Source organism: Manis javanica, chromosome 2 (assembly GCF_040802235.1).
Source record: "Manis javanica isolate MJ-LG chromosome 2, MJ_LKY, whole genome shotgun sequence".
Taxonomy (NCBI): Eukaryota; Metazoa; Chordata; class Mammalia; order Pholidota; family Manidae; genus Manis; species Manis javanica.
In genome coordinates this window covers 26,951,259-26,971,972 of record NC_133157.1, presented here as the reverse complement: position 1 = coordinate 26,971,972, position 20,714 = coordinate 26,951,259, and the positions used below count along the sequence as shown (strand labels likewise).

At 36.0% G+C, this 20,714-nt stretch overlaps 1 long non-coding RNA gene across 1 annotated transcript in view; it reads right to left on the bottom strand.

The window, feature by feature from the left end:
• LOC140847224 (uncharacterized) overlaps positions 1–20,714 on the bottom strand; it is a 314,063-nt gene that overhangs the window by 106,013 nt on the left and 187,336 nt on the right. The gene's annotated exons all lie outside the window — the stretch shown is intronic.

Sequence of the window (20,714 nt, the reverse complement as noted above, 5' to 3'; positions counted from 1 at the left end):
TCCCTTACTTTAAGCTAAACTATAAAGCTATGCTAATCTAAACAGTATGGTATGTACTGGTACCAGAACAGACTCATAGATCAATGGAAAAGAATAGAGAGTCCAGATATAAACCCACACATATATGGCCATTTAATATATGATAAAAGGGCCATGAATATATAATGGGAAAAAGATAGCCTCTTCAATAACTGCAGTTGAGAAAACTGGACAGCCACATGCAAGAGAATGAAACTGGACTACTGCCTAACTCCATACACAAAAGTAAACTCCAGTCCCTGGGGAGGATGGGTGGGAAGGGAGGGACAAGGCTTGGAAAAAGAAAGGGGGCATTATAATTAGCATGTATAGTGTGTGGGGGGCACAGGGAGGGCTGCGCAACACAGAGAAGACAAGTAGTGATTTTACAGCATTTTACTATGCTGATGGACAGTGAGTGTGAAGGGGTATGTGGGGGCGACTTGGTGAAGGGGGGAGCCTAGTAATCATAATGTTCTTCATGTAATTGTAGATTAATGATACCAAAATAAAAAATAAATAAATAAAGTAAACTCAAAATGGACTTAAGACCTAAATGTAAGATATGAAACCATAAAACTTCTAGAAGAAAACATAAGCAAAAATCTCTTCAACATAAGCATGAGCAATTTTTTTCCTGGACACGTCTCCTTGGGCAAGGGATATAAAGTAAAAAATGAACAAGTGGGACTACATCAAACTAAAAAACTTCTGTACAGCAAAGGACATCAATAGAACAAAAAGGCAACCTACAGTATTTGAGACTATATTTGAGACTAAACAATTTAGCTCATAAGGGGTTAACACCCAAAATATATAAAGAATTCAAATGACTAAACACCAAAAAAAACAAATAACCTGATTGAAAAATAGGCAGAGAACCTGAATAGGCATTTTTCCAAAGTAGAAATACAGATGGCCAACAGGAACATTAAAAGATGCTCCGCATTTCTAATTATCAGGAAAATCAAAACCACAATGAGATGTCACCTCATACCAGTTAGAATGGCCACTATCCAAAAGTCAAGAAATAATAAATGTTGGTGAGAATTTGGAGAAAAGGGAACCCTCCTACACTTTTGGCTAGTAATTTAAATTGGTGCAATTGCTATGGAAAACAGGATGGAGGCTTCTCAAAAAGCTAAAAATACAAATACCATTTGATCCAGTAATTCCACTTCCAGGAATTTGCCCAAAGAAAATGAGATCCCTGATTCAAAAAGATATATGCACCCCTATGTTTATCGCAGCACTATTTACAATAGCCAAGAAATGGAAGCGACCTAAGTGTCCGTCAGTAGATGAATGGATAAAGAAGAGGTGGTACATATATGCAATGGAACATTATTCAACCATAAAAAATAAAGAAATCCTGCCATTTGCGACAACATGGATGGACCTAGAGAGTATTTTGCTAAGTGAAATAAGCCAGGTGGAGAAATACAAATACCATATGATTTCACTTATTTGTGGAAGCTAAAAACAAAACAAACCAAAAATGAACAAAGTAGCAGTAGAGTCATAGACATGGAGAAGTGACTCACCATGGGTTAAGGGTTGGAGGAGGTGGGTGGCAAAGGTGAGGGGGATAAACAGACACAAAAATTTTCAGTCATAAGGTAAGTTGGTCACAGGGTTGGTAGTAGAGTATGGAGAATACAGCCCATGATTCTGTAACATCTTTCTATGTTGACAGATAGTAAGTGCACTAGTTGTGGTGAGGATTTAATAATATGGGTAACAAACCACTGTGTCGTATACTTGAAACTAACATAACATTGTATATCAACTATACTTCTGTATAAAAAAAGAAAAGAAAAGATTTCATAGGTCAAGATAATGGAGAAAAGAGAAATTCCTTATGGCAAACTCATTATACCAAATGCATATTTTCTTCTCAGTTTATTTGCCCATTCTTGGCATGGGGGTGGTGGAGAGAAAATAAGAACTTAACTGTTAAGAGAAACAGAATCCAACAGAGCTCTCTAAAATCATATGGCACTGCGGAGTCAAAAGTTCAAGTATAGGAATTCCTAAGTAGCTAAGATTTGAGGGGCAAATAATCTCCAAAAGAAGTAAAATACAGAGAACCAGAACACACAGTTAGCACTTTAATTTTTGAGATATTTCCAATTCCTCACTTATGCATAAGCCTGAAAGACAGACCAGAGTTTTCTGCCCTTTCCCAATGCCAAACATAAAAATTTGGAGTTCAGGAATTTCTAAAAAGAAGGTCCCTGGAAGTCTCCACCCTAGGAGCAATAAACCAGAAAAAGAATAGGACTTACAAAACCTTAAATCTCACATCCACTAAATTCAGTCCCTTATTGGATGGTGGTAATCCCCTAATTCTAGCTGTCCATCAGTGGATGGGGTGGATCCTTTCTGGAGGAAAATAACTTTCATATACATGTATAGTATTCAATAAAAAATTAAACATAACAAGTACAAAGAAACAGGATAAAAATAGTAAAATACAGACATGTATAACCAAGATATCATAATTACAAAAACAGAATTATATGGAATATTTACCAAATCCTGTGCTAGAACAATTTTCTAGATACCTGAAATGGCTGAAAATAGTTTCTGAGAAATATGTCATTAAAAAGTGAATAAAAGCAGATGATAAAAAAGAATCCCAGATATATGGAACTTAAAAAATAGACTTCCATGTGTCAAATGATGTCTCAACATGTTAGGAAAAAAGCAAACACTTAGTAAATTCAATTATATCAGCACTTGCATTAAATGTGCATGGATCAATTTTCCTATTAAAGTATAAAGATTGCCATACTGGATATAAAATTACTACTACATACTAGATAATACAGTGCTACTACATAGCACTTATAAGAGATAAACACAGAAAGGGTAGAAATTGAAGGATAAAGTAGGTCTATCATGCAAACACTAACCAAAAGAAACTTGATGCACCTATAGTAATAACATATAAATTGAAAATTTGAGTTAAGTTAAATTTCGTAAGAAAAACAGAGATATAAAAGAAAAGTCATGTATGTGCACCTATCTGGATCATTTTATTTTATCTCTTTTAGAAGATGTATGAGGGTAAGTTCTTCCATCTGCTGTCTGTTCACCAAAACACAGAGCCAATGAAGCAGATGTGACTATAGAGACAGAATGATTTCAGGGTCGGCAGAAACATAAACTACTGGTTTCTTTTATGTTCTTTGGGTGGGTCAATTTTGAACTTTTTATGCTGGCCTCTGATGTTCTGATTTACTCAGTGAGACGTTTCAGTTGTGTTACTTTCTTTCAGAAAATATATTTCTATTTCTGCTCATTTGTAGTTAGAAAACCTTTTGATTTGCAAAATATTTAAATCCCCAGGAAAAAAGGCAACACTTTTTACAGATGCTGTTACAAAGGATTTAGATTACTCAGTGTGTGTGTCTGTGTGTGTGTCTGTGTGTGTGTGTGTTTAAGATGATCTTCTATAATTAAGTGTTTTGCCCTCAGAGCACTATTTAGCCAAGAAGTGGCCAGTTCTAGTCCTGAACTCATCCTTAAAGAGCTAGTTTAATTATCTTATAATTGTGAGGGAAAGCCAAATGGAGTTTATCATTTACTCTTGCAGAAACAGCAGGATGATGTTGTCTCTGCAGGGCGCCCTCCAGATCATGAATTCTCTTCAAATTGTTCAGCAAATCATGTAAGGGAAAGAGAGACAGACAACTATACTGCACACTGGAGTTAAAAATGTTTACCTTTTATAACTTGCTATTATGATAAGTATGCATCATCTTATTTTTAATTTTCATGGGAATTTTAATAACATCATGAAAGCAATGCAGCAAAGGAACTGGGGTTTTAGAGGAATTTGTCTCTGGGCAAAATCCCAGGGAGCCATGGGAAATTGGCTTTCTCATTTAATTTAGATTTAAAAACATGGTTTATGGGGAAACTCACTAAGACGAAACATCTCATTAACTGGGCATCCAATGATACTGAATTATGGCTTTGTAACAGATATAAATACAGATTAATTCAATTGCCAATTTGAAGATTTATGGTGCTATTATTTCTCTGTTGATTTTAACTGGGGTCAATTAGTTCCCAAAAGTTGTATCCAAAAGAAAACTAGTATATCTGGTATGAAACACATATTTTTAATTCCAGTAGGGAAGTATATTTTATAAACCTTTCTTATGTGTCAGGAATCTGATTGTGTTGTCATTGGTATACACTAGTTTCTCTTTCCCTTATTTTAATTTACATTATACACCACAATCCCTGGTTATCTGCCATTTCGATGTCACTATCTTCCATCTTCCACTTATCAATCATCTAATATTTAAGCAATATTCACTGAGTGCATAATAAATACTAATGTTCTAAAACATTCATTTTCTCCCTTAGTAATTACCAACAACCAACAAATAATATTATCTACATTTTAAAAATTAGAAAATTGAGGCTCAAAAACTTAAGACTGCATGGGGTCATAATTTAAGAATATATGAGGTTAAGAAGAAGGAGGACATATTCTACTTTCCCAGAAATCTTTGAATTGTATCTTTTACTCAGCTCCTTAATATCTCTCCTTAATTTAGATCATATCCCTCTCTGATAAGGACTTCTTCCTTGGATACCTTCACCTGACACTTTAAATCTGTTTCTTATTATTATATTTCATTTGCCTTCTCCTATCTCATTCCCTGTATGCCCATACCTATAAGGCAAAATTCAATCCATCATGTCGATCCACTCAGATCTGCTCTATTTATTTTTTTCTAAAGTGTGTGATATTTTGGGTAACTTACATTAAGAAAGTTATGTTTTATTCTTCTAAAATACTGTCATGGGATTTATTGTGTGTGTTTGTGTATATATATGGTAAAGATCCCTAGTAATGTGTGAATAATATGTAGGGTACATATATTTCATTTGAAAACAATTTCTTATTTCCCAGCAATCTATTACGCTGTTGCCTTAGTCCAGGGCTTTTAAATATAGTACCGATATTATTCAAATAGTGTTCTGATTGATCTCTATCACTTCCAGCATTTCTCACTTCCAAACAAGATTATTTGAAGCTAGAAGGTTAATTTCCTTGAAATAGAACCCTGATACCATACCTCTCTAGTTCAGATACTTTTGACAGCTCTAAATTGGTTGGTAAATAAATTCTGTATCAGTATCTTGCCTTTTAATGACGTATACATGTAGGCTCCAACTTTCTTTTTAAACCTCATTTTGAACCACTTTTGTTGAACAATTCTATGCTTTATCTACACAGACGTAGCTGATTTGCCATAAGTGCAAAATAAATAATAAGCATGCTGATGTCCTTTAGAAATATCCTTACTACTCACTATAAGAAAATAGTAATTTATCCTCCATTTACGCCATGGTCCAAAGCACATAAGCCAGTGATAATTATGCCTGGACTTGTCTGGGCTTGCCTGGGCTTACCCCGCCTTATCTCTAAACATCCCGACCCTCCCTCAAAGCAGCAGGCTGAGCGGATCCGCCACAATAAAAGGCACAACTCTCTGCACCACGTTGCTGCTCCGCCCCTCTCTCTGGGGGCAGCCACTTTCTCTTTCAGATAATAAAATCTCTTGCATGGGCTCATGTCTCCTGAGTTGTTCTGGGGCAAGGAGGATTGCGGGGAGATACCCTTTCACTCACCCAGCTGTGATAAATTTCTTACAACCTGATCATACTCACCCAGCTAAATGACCAAATTATTGGCATAGTTTACTCTTCCAATCTAGAAAAGACCTTTCCCACCTCTCAATTTCCATAGCATTGTCTGCATCACTTTTATAAAATTCGTAACTTTCTGTCCTGTGTTGCTGACTTCTTATTTCCATATTAGAAGTAAAGGGGAAAAATACCTGTCTGAGTTTACTCCAAAGATTCTAGTGAAGTTCCGTGTTCTTTAACATTAATTTTCCTAAAAATGGCTTGCAAATTGTAGTCAAAAGAGGGCATTTGCCCCATCAAGTAGAGAATACTGAAGCTGCTAAATTGTGAAATCCTTGAGGAAAGGAACTATAATCTTTTACATAAACACACTCTTTTATATGCACACTCTTCTATAGACTATACCACTTATTACATAACATTATTTTCATGTGTCTCTTCATCTAGTATCTATCCTATGAGTTCCTCAAAAGTAGAAATCATATATTATTTAATTGTGTATCTCCATGTTCAAAAAATACCCATCTCCTATTTCCTGCTTAAATAAGCATTTGAGTTAGGAAAAAAATAAATAAATTATTAAAGGCATTTTGGTCAAATGCAACTAGATACTCAGAATTCATCAGAAAAATAGTATTAAAATTAATTATTAATTAAAATCACAGATTTTAATTAATTAAATTAAATATTTTTTTAATTATTTAATTAAATTAAATAAAATATTTAATTAAAATTATTAATTAAAATAAGTTTAGTAAGAAAGCTTAGCTTTATAAAATGTCCTCAATATAAATCTGAAAAGAACCAAAATTATACCACTGACAATTTTAACCTTTCCAGGAAAATGCTCATCCTAAAAATAAAATAGAGAATCAGTTTGGTGAAAAAAATCATTCTTTTGTAGAATACAGCAGGATGTTTTCCCAGTAGAATAACCCCAATTATTACCAAAAGACTCCAGCAGCCAACAGAATAGAAGCTTCTTGGAATAATGCAATAGCATCATAGAAAGTAGTTGAAAGAGTCCTGAATTTAGGGTCAGGAGGTCTGAATTGGAGTCTGCCTCTTGCAGGAGCAAACTCTTCAGCCTTAGAAAACCACTTTTGCATTCTAAGATGGTTTTCTTGTCTATAAAGTGAGACAATTTACTTGTGTCATTTTTTTTAGTTTGACACTTTTCAGTTATTTTAAGCATGGATGTCATAATCTCTCATTTAGGATTGTATATTAATTTATACAAATGTATGTCAACAGTACAATATAAAGCTAACTTCTGCTTTTTGAGGCCCTAATACACTTTGCACCTGAGACTATGAAACATACATAGAAAGGGGAGAAGATTTTGTTGCCAACAAGAACTTTTGAATTGCATGTTGAGCAATACCAGCCAGAGAAGTTGATAAGGATGTTGTGACCTCTGGGTCCAGGCGCTATGAGTTTCATGATGACATCACACTGTGAAGGGCTGAAGCAGTTTCAGACATAAAAATAGGACACAAAGCTCTCTGTAAAGTTAGCCCCAGACCCTAGTCACATACCAACTTCTGAGAAACTGAAGGAAAATATAGAAATCTCATGAGAAACAGGATGTTCAACTAACTACACGCTATTTTTGCTTCTATACATTGCTTTGTAAGAGACCAGCAGTATCACATGTTTCCTGCAGCAGGTGGGCAAAACAGGATGCTTAAGCCCCCCCAGCACTAAACAAGGAATATAGCTTGCTGAATTTAGGCAAACGTGGAAAAGTTGCAAAAACTAAGTAGGATGCGGTAAAAATGCTTAAAAGGATGTTGTAACAGGGGCTCGGGGCTGCACTTGCAGAGCTTGCTCCTTGGCAGACGCTGGCCGGCAGAAATAAAGGCTCCCTTTTTATAATCTACTTTTCTGTGAGGACCTGTTCCCTTACTCCTCCTCCGGCGTTCCCGATCAGAGACTCATAACAACACCCTGAAATGTTTGCATGAAGTGAACCACAAGCACCACATAAAGCATAGGCATTTTGTTAATGCTTTATATTAGTAGCATTTTTTTCAGAGATGATCTTTGGCTCTGTTTATATATGTAACTCTAACCCTGGGGGTCAGATTTCTGACAAATGTTGCAACAGTGAATAGAGCTCTCTGCCAAGAATCTGGAATGAATATAGTGAACAGAAAACAATAAGGCTGCCAATTTCTTGCCCTGAAAGAGGAGTCAATAAACACTGGTTGCTGGGAATTCCTAGAGCTTCCCTCATTTCTGCCATTTCCATGTTGACTATTTATCCTTCCTTTAGATTTACTAACACCTCAAGTATCTTATTTGAAAATTCCCCTTCTTTGAGTAAGCAAATCAAGATTGAATTCTATTCCTTACAGTAAAAAAAACCCAAAACTTTAATTAGTACAAGGATAAAAAATGAGAGTAAAGGAATGATGACTATGAAAGATAGTTTGCTTTCTCATCAGCAGAATAAAAACCTTGACACTATCAAATCAGCTTTTAGACATGGTTTAATTTCATATTGCTGCCTGTTAAAAGAGAAACACCTATGATAATTTTTTCTTTCTTATTTAATCTATCCATTCTGCTAGTCACAACTATGAACTGTACCTACTTGGTTCCAGAAACAGTATAGGTTCCTTCACTGAGGACCTATAGACAGCAGCAATAATATGTTCCCTGTTCGAGTGACAGAACACACATTTTTGTCTTTCTATCTCCCAAGATCCCATTGTAATAATTGTTAAAGTAGGCTTCAATATATATGTAACTTAAAACAAAAATTTCCATGAATAAAATAGATGTTTATGAATTTCTAAAAGGTGAATATTAGGCAGTATTATGTTAAAATTCATGAAGACTCTAGCTCTGAATATACCTTGGGAAAGCATGTGCTGGAGACAGACATGCTATTCCAGGATAAGCACTAAAGAGGCCTAAAGTATAAAAGCTGGTTGTGAGGCAAGAGTCAGGCCAGTCCATCAAAAAAATCTAAAAGTTCATTTAGCAGGAAACCAATGAAATAAAAGCCAAGGTACCTGACTTCCCATAAACAGTATCAGATACAAGAAGATAAAGCAGTTTGGGGCAATATTTTCAAGTTTTGGAAACTGAATTAATTGGCCTTAATTTTCCAATGGGCCAATTTGGCAGTAAGTGTGAAAACAAAGACACCATTTCAGACACAAAAAAAGTCTAGAAATTTAGCTCCTCTGCATTTGAAATTCATTTAGGATATATTACAACAGAATAAAAGAGGAATTTAAAAAAGAAAAAAACATGGAGTCTGACAAATAACAAAACTAACCCAGGAGCATAATGAAGTCAACTACGTAGCAGACATAGAAAATAACTGGTTTAAATTAGAAAAGAAAGTCAGAAACTTCCATAAGAAAGAAGATATATAAGATGTAAATAATATATAAATATGAACCTGGATAATCTTAATGGAAATAGGTATTTAGTATGTATTTCATCTATCAATAATGGTAAAAAGAAAGATAAGTAGAAATTACAAAGACAAAAGGCTATACAAGAATGAAAACTAAAATGTGGCACAGTTGTGAATAACTGATAAAGTATGTGAAAATAGAATTTATTTACTCTGATGCTTGATTCTTCTTAGTTGGCAAGGTATTCATGATTTACAATTATATTTTCTGTTTCTATAACCTAGCAATACTATGTGGTTCTACAGAGATTATTATTTTTCATGGTCATAATATACATTTTTTTAATGTTTAAAGGAAACCCATAAGCTGAAAGGAAAATATTTTCACACTTCAGAACTCAATTAAAATGTTACAAATAATGACAATTTGTAAGTTTGTCTGACAGAAAATTGACAAAGGAAGGAGTAATCAGAGGTAAAAGGAAATGAAAATGAAAATGTACTTATGTGGGAAAAATTGCAGTATTTCCAAAATCTCTCACTTGGCCTTAGTGCATCTTCTTATCAATAGGTGTTTCCAAGGGGTGGAGAGAAGTAGTCATCTCCATATCAATAGGTGATTACAAGGGCAAGGGAGGATGTATGTGGATGGAGAGGTTGGGTGGGGTCCCTTCTTCTGCAGTCAGGTCGCAAGAGACATGGGAGAGCAGAAGTGGATGCCTGCTTGTAATAAGTAAACTAGTTTCTACCAGTTTATTTCTCCTTTTGACTGATTTCAGTTTCAATGGTATTTTGCCCTGGGATTTTCCCCTGTGCCTGTGGAATTACAACGTCCCATTTTATAATGCCCTCATCTTGTAAAACCAATCAATTTAAGCTTAAGTAAATAATTTCAAGTTAGATTACAGAGAGGACACACACACCCGTAATTTATTTTTAAAATAGGAGGAGATTTTGGAAGGAAGCTAAGAGGTAATGCAAGAACATTAAACTGTTCTTAACAGTACAGAATTCTGAGATATTGTCTTAAATATTTATTTAAATAAATAAATTTAAATCATTTCAGGAAGAATCAGGAATGTGGGATGTTGCTGATGAAGGTCTTTTTCTGCTTTTATGTTCTTTAGTTCTGCTTATTTCTTCCCAAGCATAGGAAATGATTTTATTATCCAAACACTGAATTAAATACAGCAAAGGACTAAAGGTGAAGAAAGAAAGGGTCCTAATACTATGGAATGTACTGTAATTAGTTTAACAGATAGAAGATTATAAGAAATCCTTTAGGTTTTTGTCTTTTCTAATTTCTGAAGTAATTTTGGTGTGGGAGGGAGGAAATGGCTTGTTTCTGAACTGGCAATAGGTGGCCTAACCCAACAGGTAGCTCTGGAACAAAGATTGCACATTAGAGGAGTCAAATACTGGGCAGAAATTCCAAGCCCTAGAGCACCCATTATGCTCAATCATGACTGGGAACTTCCCAGAAGAAAGTGTCCTCGGCTTGAATCCTGAAACTGTCTGGCTATAATTTCAGCACCTGGAGGTTCACACTATTCACAGATGACAATAAGTTATTTCCTCAAGGGAGATATGATCAGTGTACTCCATAGTTGCCAAATTACTAAACAGAAAGAAATGAAGCCCTCTCTCTACTCAACTGTGGGGCAAAGTGAACTAGTAGAGAAAGTCCTGGCAATAGGCAATTTGAATTCAAATATTTCTAACGTGCAGTTTCTCCATTACATCAGATATGTTGTTTAATGTTTCTGTATATCTGTAATGTAAAGTTGTGGGTAAAATTGAAACACTTCCAGAATTTCTCACTTGGCTTTGGTATATCTGCATATCATAGGCGTTCAGAGGTGGAAAGAAGTATGGCTTTAGTGCATCTGCATCTTTCCTCAGGGGTGGAGAAGTTCATCTCCGTATCAGTGGGTAATTACCTGGGCAACAGAGGGCTTATCTGTACCTGAGAGGTGAGGGGGAGGGCCCATTTTGTGGCTGCTTGAGCAGGAGAGAGAGATGGGCCAGACTGCAGTTTTGTAAGCAATAAACGGGTTTTAAACTTTATTTCCCCCTTTGACTGACTTTGTTTTTTAGAGATATTTTGCCCCGTTCCCCGGACTTACAATTGGTGAAACTTGGCAGGGTTCCTATGAACCTGAAACCTATTATAATGGGTGTGACCTTTGGGAGGACCACCCCTAGAAATGATGTGGAGAAGCGGCGCTCACGCCAAGGGACATGCATCTACACTCATGTGGTCGTGGAGGCGCCACCACTGCTGCTGGCCATGCGGACCCCGGCCCATGGCCCAAGCCTAAGGCTACTGCTTCTGCCACTGCTGCTGCTCTTGCTGCCAGCTGAAGCCTGGCCACAAACATGGAAAGGAGCAGAGGTCTGGGTCACCTTGATAAAGAAGCAACTGGCTACTGTGTACCATGCCTTGCTGGCTACAGAGCCCATCGCCGGAACAGCTCCGACCAAGGTAATAACCTCCTATCCCATTGCAGCATTGGTGCAAGACTGGACCCAAAGGCCATGGAGTGGCGTGGCACAGACACCTCAAAAGACAATGTGGGCCCATCAGTGTGGCTTATCTTTCACCTTTGAAGAAGTCAGCTGAGCCTGGAAGGAGTGCCCTGCACATTGTGCAAATCAGCAAACCACCAAGAAGGGCCTAGAGTGTCTCTCTGCAGCCTATGGTTGGTCACCAGTTACTGAGAGCGATCGAGGTACCCACTTTATTGGACATATGTTGCAAGGATGGGTGCAGCAATTAAGAGTAAAATGGACATGGCCCTGGACATTTCAACACATGGATTGGCGATGGCTGACTCTTCTGGCACCTTGGGAAAAAGGCCTGGAAGCTGGCCTTCAGTGTATTCCTGTAATAACAGCAAATTGGCCCTCGACAATCATGGTTATTTGCTTCTACGGTCTTTGGGTCCTGGATGCGCCCCCTGGCTGCAGCTGCTGCATGATGGCTGGAATGGAAGAGCTTTGGACTTAATCTGCATGGGACTTTGAACCTAGCTGAATCCTCTGGCTTGAGAATTATGATTGTGTTGCTGTTGTCAAGAAAATAATGTTTAAAGAAAGGCTTGACTTTGTTCTAATGTTTGGTAAAAGTTTTGTGAGCAATCCAGCATGATTGTTAGGAATGAGTAAACAAGTGTAGAAACGTATGTTGTGCTTAGTGAGAGATTGTGCTGTAAAGTACATTTACTTAATCTGCGTAGGCTGAATCCTCTGTCTTGAGTATTACCAAGATTTTATTGCTGTTGCTATTGCATGTTACTAGATTGGTCAGAAGAGGGGGATCAAGTAAATTGTAAGGCGAGATTTCTGGAGGGGTGGATTGTGGGTAAAATTGAAACATTTCCAGAATTTCTTGCCTGGCTTTGGTGTATCTGCATATCAATAGGCATTCAGAGGTGGAAAGAAATATGGCTTTAGTGCATTTGCATCTTTCCTCAGGGGTGGAGAAGTTCATCTCCATATCAGTGGGTAATTACCTGGGCAACAGAGAGCTTATCTGTACCTGAGAGGTGAGGGGGAGGGCCAGTTTTGTGGCTGCTTGAGCAGGAGAGAGAGATGGGCCAGACTGCAGTTTTGTAAACAATAAACAGGTTTCTCCCTTGATAGAGAAGCAACTGGCTACTGTGTACCATGCCTTGCTGGCTACAGAGCCCATCGCCGGAACAGCTCCGACCAAGGTAATAACCTCCTATCCCATTGCAGCATGGGTGCAAGACTGGACCCAAATAAACTTAATTTCTCCCTTTGACTGATTTTGGTTTTTAGAGGTATCTTGCCCCAGGATTTCCTTTCCCCAGACTTACAAAAGTTAATAATAATTTTCTTATAGTTATTCATTAAATAAATGAGTAAGATTGTTATGACAGTTACTGAGATAACACTTGGGAAGAGCCTAATAGAGTGTTTAGCACATAATAAATGTTCGGTAGATGCATTACAGTAACAAACTGCCTGAATTTTTGGTTTGCAGGAGCTAAGGGAATTTGGTCACCAGTTTTGATAGAATACCTTAAGGAATTACTTTTTTTCCTGGGTATTTTACGCACAATAAAGGGACTATGACACAACATATTACTCCTTCTATTTGAAATGTGTCAGTTTCCCTCTTTGTCACTCCACAAGGTTCACTGTCCATCCTGATGTGTTAAATAACAGGCACAGTAAGACATGGCAGTAAGTCCTGGCATCTTAATTTTAAGTGTATCCTTTGGCCACAAGTCAATATCTTGACATTATTAGGATTTCTGGCATCACGACAACCATTTGTAATTCTCTCTTGAAGAATTTCCTTAGTTAAGCAACTCTATTGGAATCCTACTTGAACCAGCTCTTTTCCCTGTAAATTTGCCTTCTCCATACCCACTCACACCTGCATGGCGAACCCTCCTTTATCACTGATTAATCACCATAAATCCATTTTGTTTCATTACTATAATTTAGTTTAAACTACAATTGATCCTTTAATTTAAAGCCATTAAACTTACTATGGCAATTATTCTTCATTCTTGGCATCTATTATTTTATACTATTACTAATATTTAAAGCTATGATAATGAGAATGGTAGTAACAAATTTATAGTTCATTCCACCTTACCTTAGTTTGGGACATACTAGTTGAGTACTGAAATAATCTTGCTATGTAAATATTTGTTGTTCTTTATTTTTTAAATTATTTTTTTGGAAAATTTTCCCAGACTGAGATTACTGGTCAGAAAATATTAACATTTTCAAGATTGGGCATTTATTGCCAAACCAGTTTCCAAGTATATTATTTTAATTGGCAGTGCTAACAGCAATGAATACATGTATTTATTTCTCTGAAGTATTGCCAATACTCTTTCACTGAGGCATGGAGAGGTAGGCAGCAATACAAACACTGGCTGGCATCCATGTTTCCTGACTTTGTCATGTAATATTTTCAGCACAGCATAGCAAAAGTCCCACCTGCATTTTTACCGTGTGATCTATCTTCCCATAATGCAATATGCTTCATTACACACAGACACACACACATACACACACACAATGCCTTAGCACAAATTAGAATTTAAATATTGGTTTTCTCTTACTTTTCTTCATAAAGCAATTTTCAGACACATATTTACATAGATTCAGTTTTAGTCCACGGCCATAGGCTCAGGAGCCACAATGAATCCCAGGTCTCCTATTGATTAGATGGGTAACCATATACAGGTTGCTTAATCTCTTTTTGCTTCAGTTTCCTTTCTGTAAAATGGGCATAACAACAATACTACCTAATAGTTTTATAAAATTTAAATGAGTTAATATAAGGGAAGTACTTATGTAGTGACTAATGCATAGTAAACTATCAATAAATGCTAGATATATTTTTAAGTTTAATACCTATTAGGCAGGTACATATTTAAGAGGCTTGGCTTAAAATAATTGATTATGCCATTCATTTCATATTTTTAACACATGCTCTCCACTGTACATCATGGCAAGCAAATGGGTTTCATTTCATGTGCCAGTGGGAACTGATTGGTAATAGCTGCCTGAAACACTGGGCTGAAAAGTCTTTTATGTCCATGCCTGTGACTAGAGAGAAAGAAGATAATTCTTGATTGGCAGTGTCTGACACAGGTGCAGAAAAGACAGCTAGAAGTGTGCATGTCAGATATTTAATATATTTTCTGAAGTCCAAATATAATCTAATGTTTATATCTAAATTATTTTATTGGTTCTGTGCAGACACAGAATACAAATCATTTATTAGCTCTGTATAGACATAAACTAACAATTATTTTGCATCTGTAAATTATTACAGAGATTTGAGGCAGAAATTGAATTTGCAGTGAAGGACCTTATCTTTCAGTAGATCACTTTGATTATATAGGGGTTTTTTATTTCATTGAAGGGCATACTTCCAACTCTTTGCATTCAACTAAGAGAAGCAAAAAAGGTATTACTCAAGTTCTAACAGATTTAAGCTCATTGAAATAATACATACACAGGTCTTTAAAAATAAACCTTTGCTTCCTACCTGGTAGACTTTGTTTTTCTAAGAAGACAAATCAGTTCCCTAATATGCTGCGATACGTCTCCCAGACTAGTCAAAAAGGAGCTCATATGGAAGAATCAGGAAGAATCAACTCTTATTCATCTTTGTGGACTTGGTCTACAGTTGATGTTCAGTAAATGTCTGTCAAACAAATGATATCTCCTATATTTCAGGCACTGTGGTAGTAGGATTCAAGATTAATGAGAGGACCATGGGTGATGGCAGATGCTTTCATTGCTAGAACACAGCAGCATTCTCAATGGCTATCATTGCTAATGGAAAATTTTCAAGCTCCACATGTAGAAGAAGTACAGAGAAGCATAATTACCTTAGCCCATTTGCAAAAATGAGCCCTGTTTCCTGTGATCCTGGGGCAAGAATTTTAAGGAAATTACCTTGGAACTCATCAGTGAAACTCTTGAAATGTTCTTGATAGGATTTCCAAATGATTTCCAATTTTCTAATTCCAACAAGTGACCTCTTTTCCTTTCTTATGTTATGAAAATATTCTTAAGTATTTGATAGCAAGTATCACTTACTGCTGTTGGAAATCATTTCCCTCCTGGGTTTCCATCTGCCACACTATCATAATACTTTTTCAGTCTCCTCCTGTTTCTTTGCAGTCTATTCTATTATCTTTCAACATGTTGCTGTTCCTGGGGGTCTATTATTGGCCCTCATCTCTTTTCCATAAATATACTCTTATTTTGAAATCACCTACTCACAAAAACTCAGCTATCACCTATATCATCTCTAAACTGGCTATTCCTTAAGTGACATTTTATACTCTAACTCTTGAATTCAGATTTAAATGTTGAACTCCTCCAGAACGAACATCTTTTCCTAGATTAGGTCCAGGCTCCTCAACTTCAACCTATCTAAAGCCATAAGTATTACTTTCCCTGCCTGAAGTCTCCTTATCCATCTTTACTTCTCATATAAATGAATGACTACACATTTCACATTTTTACAAAGTCTAAAAACCTATGAGAAATCCTATGACAAATCTCTGCCTTTCCTCAGTACATCTAATTTTTGTACAGGGCAGGATTTTAACTCAGTCAATACATCTAATTATTTCTCCATTCCTTTTGAGTCTAACCTTCCCAATGTAGTGTCCACCTTCTCCTTTCTATTCCCACTATCATTGATGTGGATGAAGCCCTCGTTGTTATCAGCATTATTTTAATAATGTCCTTATTTATTTCTTTGCTTATAAAGTCCCTTCTCTATATTGATACCATAACTATCTTTAAAATAAGGCAGCAACTATAATCCCTAAAAAGCTCCTCCCCACTCCCCCCCTGCCAGTTCATTTAGATAATAATCTTCTGCCCTTTGTTTACATGGAATTTTCTAATCCCAGCAATTTCTTTCTGCAATATTCCAAATGTATCAGTGACTTTATTGAATGGAAATGAACTAAATGTTGCACTTCAAAAACAATGTTGTTAAGCTGAATAAAAATTCAAAACTAGGTACAAAAGACACATCTACATTGCAAAAATACAGAATGACTGAAAGTACAAGAATGGAAAATAAGTACCAAAACCAAAATAAGACAAAACAAAATCAATCAAACAAAAACTAAAAAGAAATAAGACACTAGTCCCTAGTATGTTGTTAGAGATCAATAAATATTAGTTTTATTGAAAAATTGGTCCAAAGTTATATAATAACAAGGACAGGATTTGAACCTAGGTAGTCTACAGTCCATATGCTCTTGAATACTACAAAGAATTACATAGGCCCAGATTAAACACTGTAAGCATAAAGGGTATAGAAAGAAGAATACTGACAGACTTGAATACAGCAAAATCTAAAATGTCTGATATCAAAAGGTATCATAAAGAAAATTAAGAGAAAAGCTATACTTGCAAAAAATTGATCTTTGAATCTGATCTAGTCTTTATATATAACTATCAGCTTACAGGTATCATAAACTCAGAAGAACATGCTAAGTGACACGAGAGATGCAATCAGCAAAATAGAAAACCGCAAGTTTTTTCAATCCTTTCCTGTTTTTACTGCAAGGCCATAAAACCCTAGGCTGCTCTCCACCAATTATAAGGCAGACTTCTTCCTACAGAACATAGAATCCCTCTGTCTTCAGACTTTGGTGCTAGATATCCCTGAAAGCTTTGCTGAAACTTCCTTAGGCTGAATATCAGTCTATGATGTTTCCACCCAATTTACATCATGGTCCAATAGTTCTCCCAGCTTTCCCTGATTTCATCCTATTTCCTTTCACATGCTCATTCCCCTAATAAAACCCTGTCTTGGCACCCGCTTCTTGGAGAACCCAGACTAACACATCCTACTTAGAAGGCCCTGTATGTCTTAGTCTCTGCCTGCTTCTCTGTCTTTATCTTGTATGACACCTCTGATTTTTCATTTTGAAATTCTCTCCCACCTTTACTTATTTAATATCTACTGATCCTTCAGCTCTCAATTTAAGAATATAATTTTCAGGGAAGCCTTCCTTCTATTATATGTTATAAAAGTATCTTGTATCTATTACAATACTGTTACATTTGAAATGTAATATTTATTTTGTGATCATTCTGTTAATTATTCTCCACTCCACTACAATGAAAGCTAAATGAATAAATTATTGCATGAACAAATAGATAAGTAAATAACTCTTTACTCACCACCACATCCCCAGCATATTGTAAAGTATCTGGCATATAATTAGTGCTCAAAAATCTGTGCTGAATGAAATAATGAAAATCAGCAGTATAAAAATTCCTATTATTAAAAGCAAATCGCACTACAGTCTAGCAAAATGTTTGTTCTCAAATGGTCTTCTCTATGCCATCCCGCCTAACCTCCCCTTGTCTACTAAACTCTTATTCATCCTTTCAATTTCAGCACAGATATCTTTTCCTCAAAGAAGCCTTTAATCAAGACCAGCAACACTAGATGGAAGACCCTACGGTATGTCCTCTTAGAGTCCTGAGAATCTTCTTTCAAGTAATTTATCACATTTTTAAAAATTTTACATTAGTTTATGTAGCTATTTAATTGCTTAAAAATAAACTAATTAATCTCTTTCTTCCCTCCAGTAGACTCTAAGTTCTATGAGTCCAGGGATATAATAAATATTATAGTTGAATGAATGAAGAAGATTGTTCAGTTAAGAATGAAGCTTTAGGAAGGAATATTTGGATGACATAAGATAAAGTGGACAACTGCAAGCCAGACAGATAGCTGGCTATCTGTTATTTTTAACCTGGGATAAAAATGGGTGGCAGATATGCAGCTAGATCACCATTATATTCATAAAGATGATAAGAGAATAAAACATACAAGGAAATCAGTTATGGCCAACTGTCATATGTACAAAATGCTTCCAGGAATTACAATGTATAATACAATATTAACCAAGCCAAGGAAAATGAATTTTTACCTATTTTGTCCTATGCTAATCAGCCAGAAACAAGTCCTGTTCTAGCCTGACATCTTAAGGAAGTTTTTAGAGCATCAGAATTTTGACATGTAAAAGGCACAATTTTGAAACTTGTTCATGATTTTCTCTCTTACAATATCTTAGAGAGTTATTTTTAAAATTATTTTCCCCAAAATAATAAATAACATACATGGAATGAAACACTAATAATGATGACAATCAGCACCATTTCTGAAGCACCTACATATGTTTGATTCAGTAAGAATGTAACAAGGATGCTTATTCAGCTTTCCTCAAAAACAAGTGCTTCTCTTACCTTTACCCAGAAAAGAGGGCCAACATCGTTTCCTGAGTTTATGGATATCACTGGGCTTTGTATAAATGGCTGCTTTGTTTTTATATAGCTTAAGTCAGATGAGGACTAGAAAAGTCTCTGGGCACAGTCAAGCATTAAATCATTGCTGGAAGGTCCTAAGCTAGATTCTAGTTACTGATAAATATAAGTACACATCAAAACTTGGCACAACCAGTAGCACAGAACCTGGATATAGGTTAAGTGAAGGCTTGGTAGTCTGCTGTGGATGACTGAGTTTCCACGCAGCTGTTGGGTACTAAACATTGCCTCACATAGGAGCCCTTTGCTCTCTTTGTTACTTGTTTCATGTTATGGACATGGGACATTTTTCTACAAGGTTATGTGTGGTCCATCTGACAGCATACATTCATTTCTATCTCAGATCTTGCCACATTCCTAACACTTTCACCTTCCCTCTTTCTAGAATCCTCCAATTCACTTTGCCTTCTGGATTATCCCTCCCAAACTCTAGCATAGGGAAATATATTTCAGGTCTGGGACGTGTTTATCCAAAGCACTTGGCATAATCTTTCTAATAGACATAAGCACCCAGAACTTTCCCCTAGAAATGAATGACTTTGGTTGCTGATGGTATTTTTAGATAAATTTAATTCTTTTGATTTTTATATCCAAAGACTAGAGGGTTTCAGGAGATGGCCAATGTTCATGGGTTCTTTATTCCCCATTGCCTTTGAAAGTTTTAAGACAATTTTTCATTTATTTTTGTCTTTGTTTTGCTGACCATTGTTTCAAACTACGCTATTTATCATTGTGTGTGTTATCAACAGCACAACTGTGAACTAGTCATTTGTAAGTTAGGTGCCTCTACCTTGAAAAGAAATGGAAATACTTCTTGTTCATCCTCTGTCCCTTTCATAGATGCCTTGAACTGTCTTAATTCCCTTTTTCTGACCATTATTTCTCTAGGCAAGTGATTCAATATGCTAGACTGTTCCTTTTTTTACCTTTTACCACTTCTTCAGTGTGAAAACTGGAACATAACTCTTTAATAACAAACACTGCTAAGATTTTGACCATTGACACTTTTGACCTCTAATTTCTTCTTAAGAATTATTATTTTATTCTAGACTTCCTTAGGCCTACATTGATTATGTGGATCTTTTTGTTAGTGCTGAATACATATCTAGTACAGATTAAAAGACTAAAACGTACATCACCCAACATCATTAATTTTATGGAGCCCCAGAATACATTCTTGTTTGCTTTCCATAATCAATATTTCCAAATACAATCAGCAGATATTATAAATATATTTGAAGTATGTGGTTGAATAATGGTTAAAATTCTTAAGAACCAACTTTCTAACAATTTAGAATAATTCAATTTACATAATACATTACAAATAATCTTTTATGAGATATAGCTACTCTGAGGGACCAGAAAATAAAGCTATGTCTAAGAAGAATAGCCAGGGTTCAAACACCAAGCCACAGTGTCTGTTTCATCAGTCACTTCTGCAATCCTAACTGTGCAAAGCAAAAGTTTAGAAGCTTGCTGAACAGAAAGCAAAGCAAGAATAAGTGCTCAAACAGAAAGCAAAGGAGGAGGACTTCAATTATAAACAGACTCCCCTGTCCAGAGCTCTCTACTTTTGGGTGTTGGCTACCTGGCAGTTAGCTTAGACATGTAAAAGGCACAAGCTTGATTTGAAAACAAAATAATTTGAAGTATTGTCCCTTAAAGCCATATACAAAGTGTAGTTATAAATAATCAGACTTTGTTGGTTTTGTTTGAACTATTATAGTTAAAGGTAATTGAATTAAAATGCACCCACACATGTGCACATGTACATACT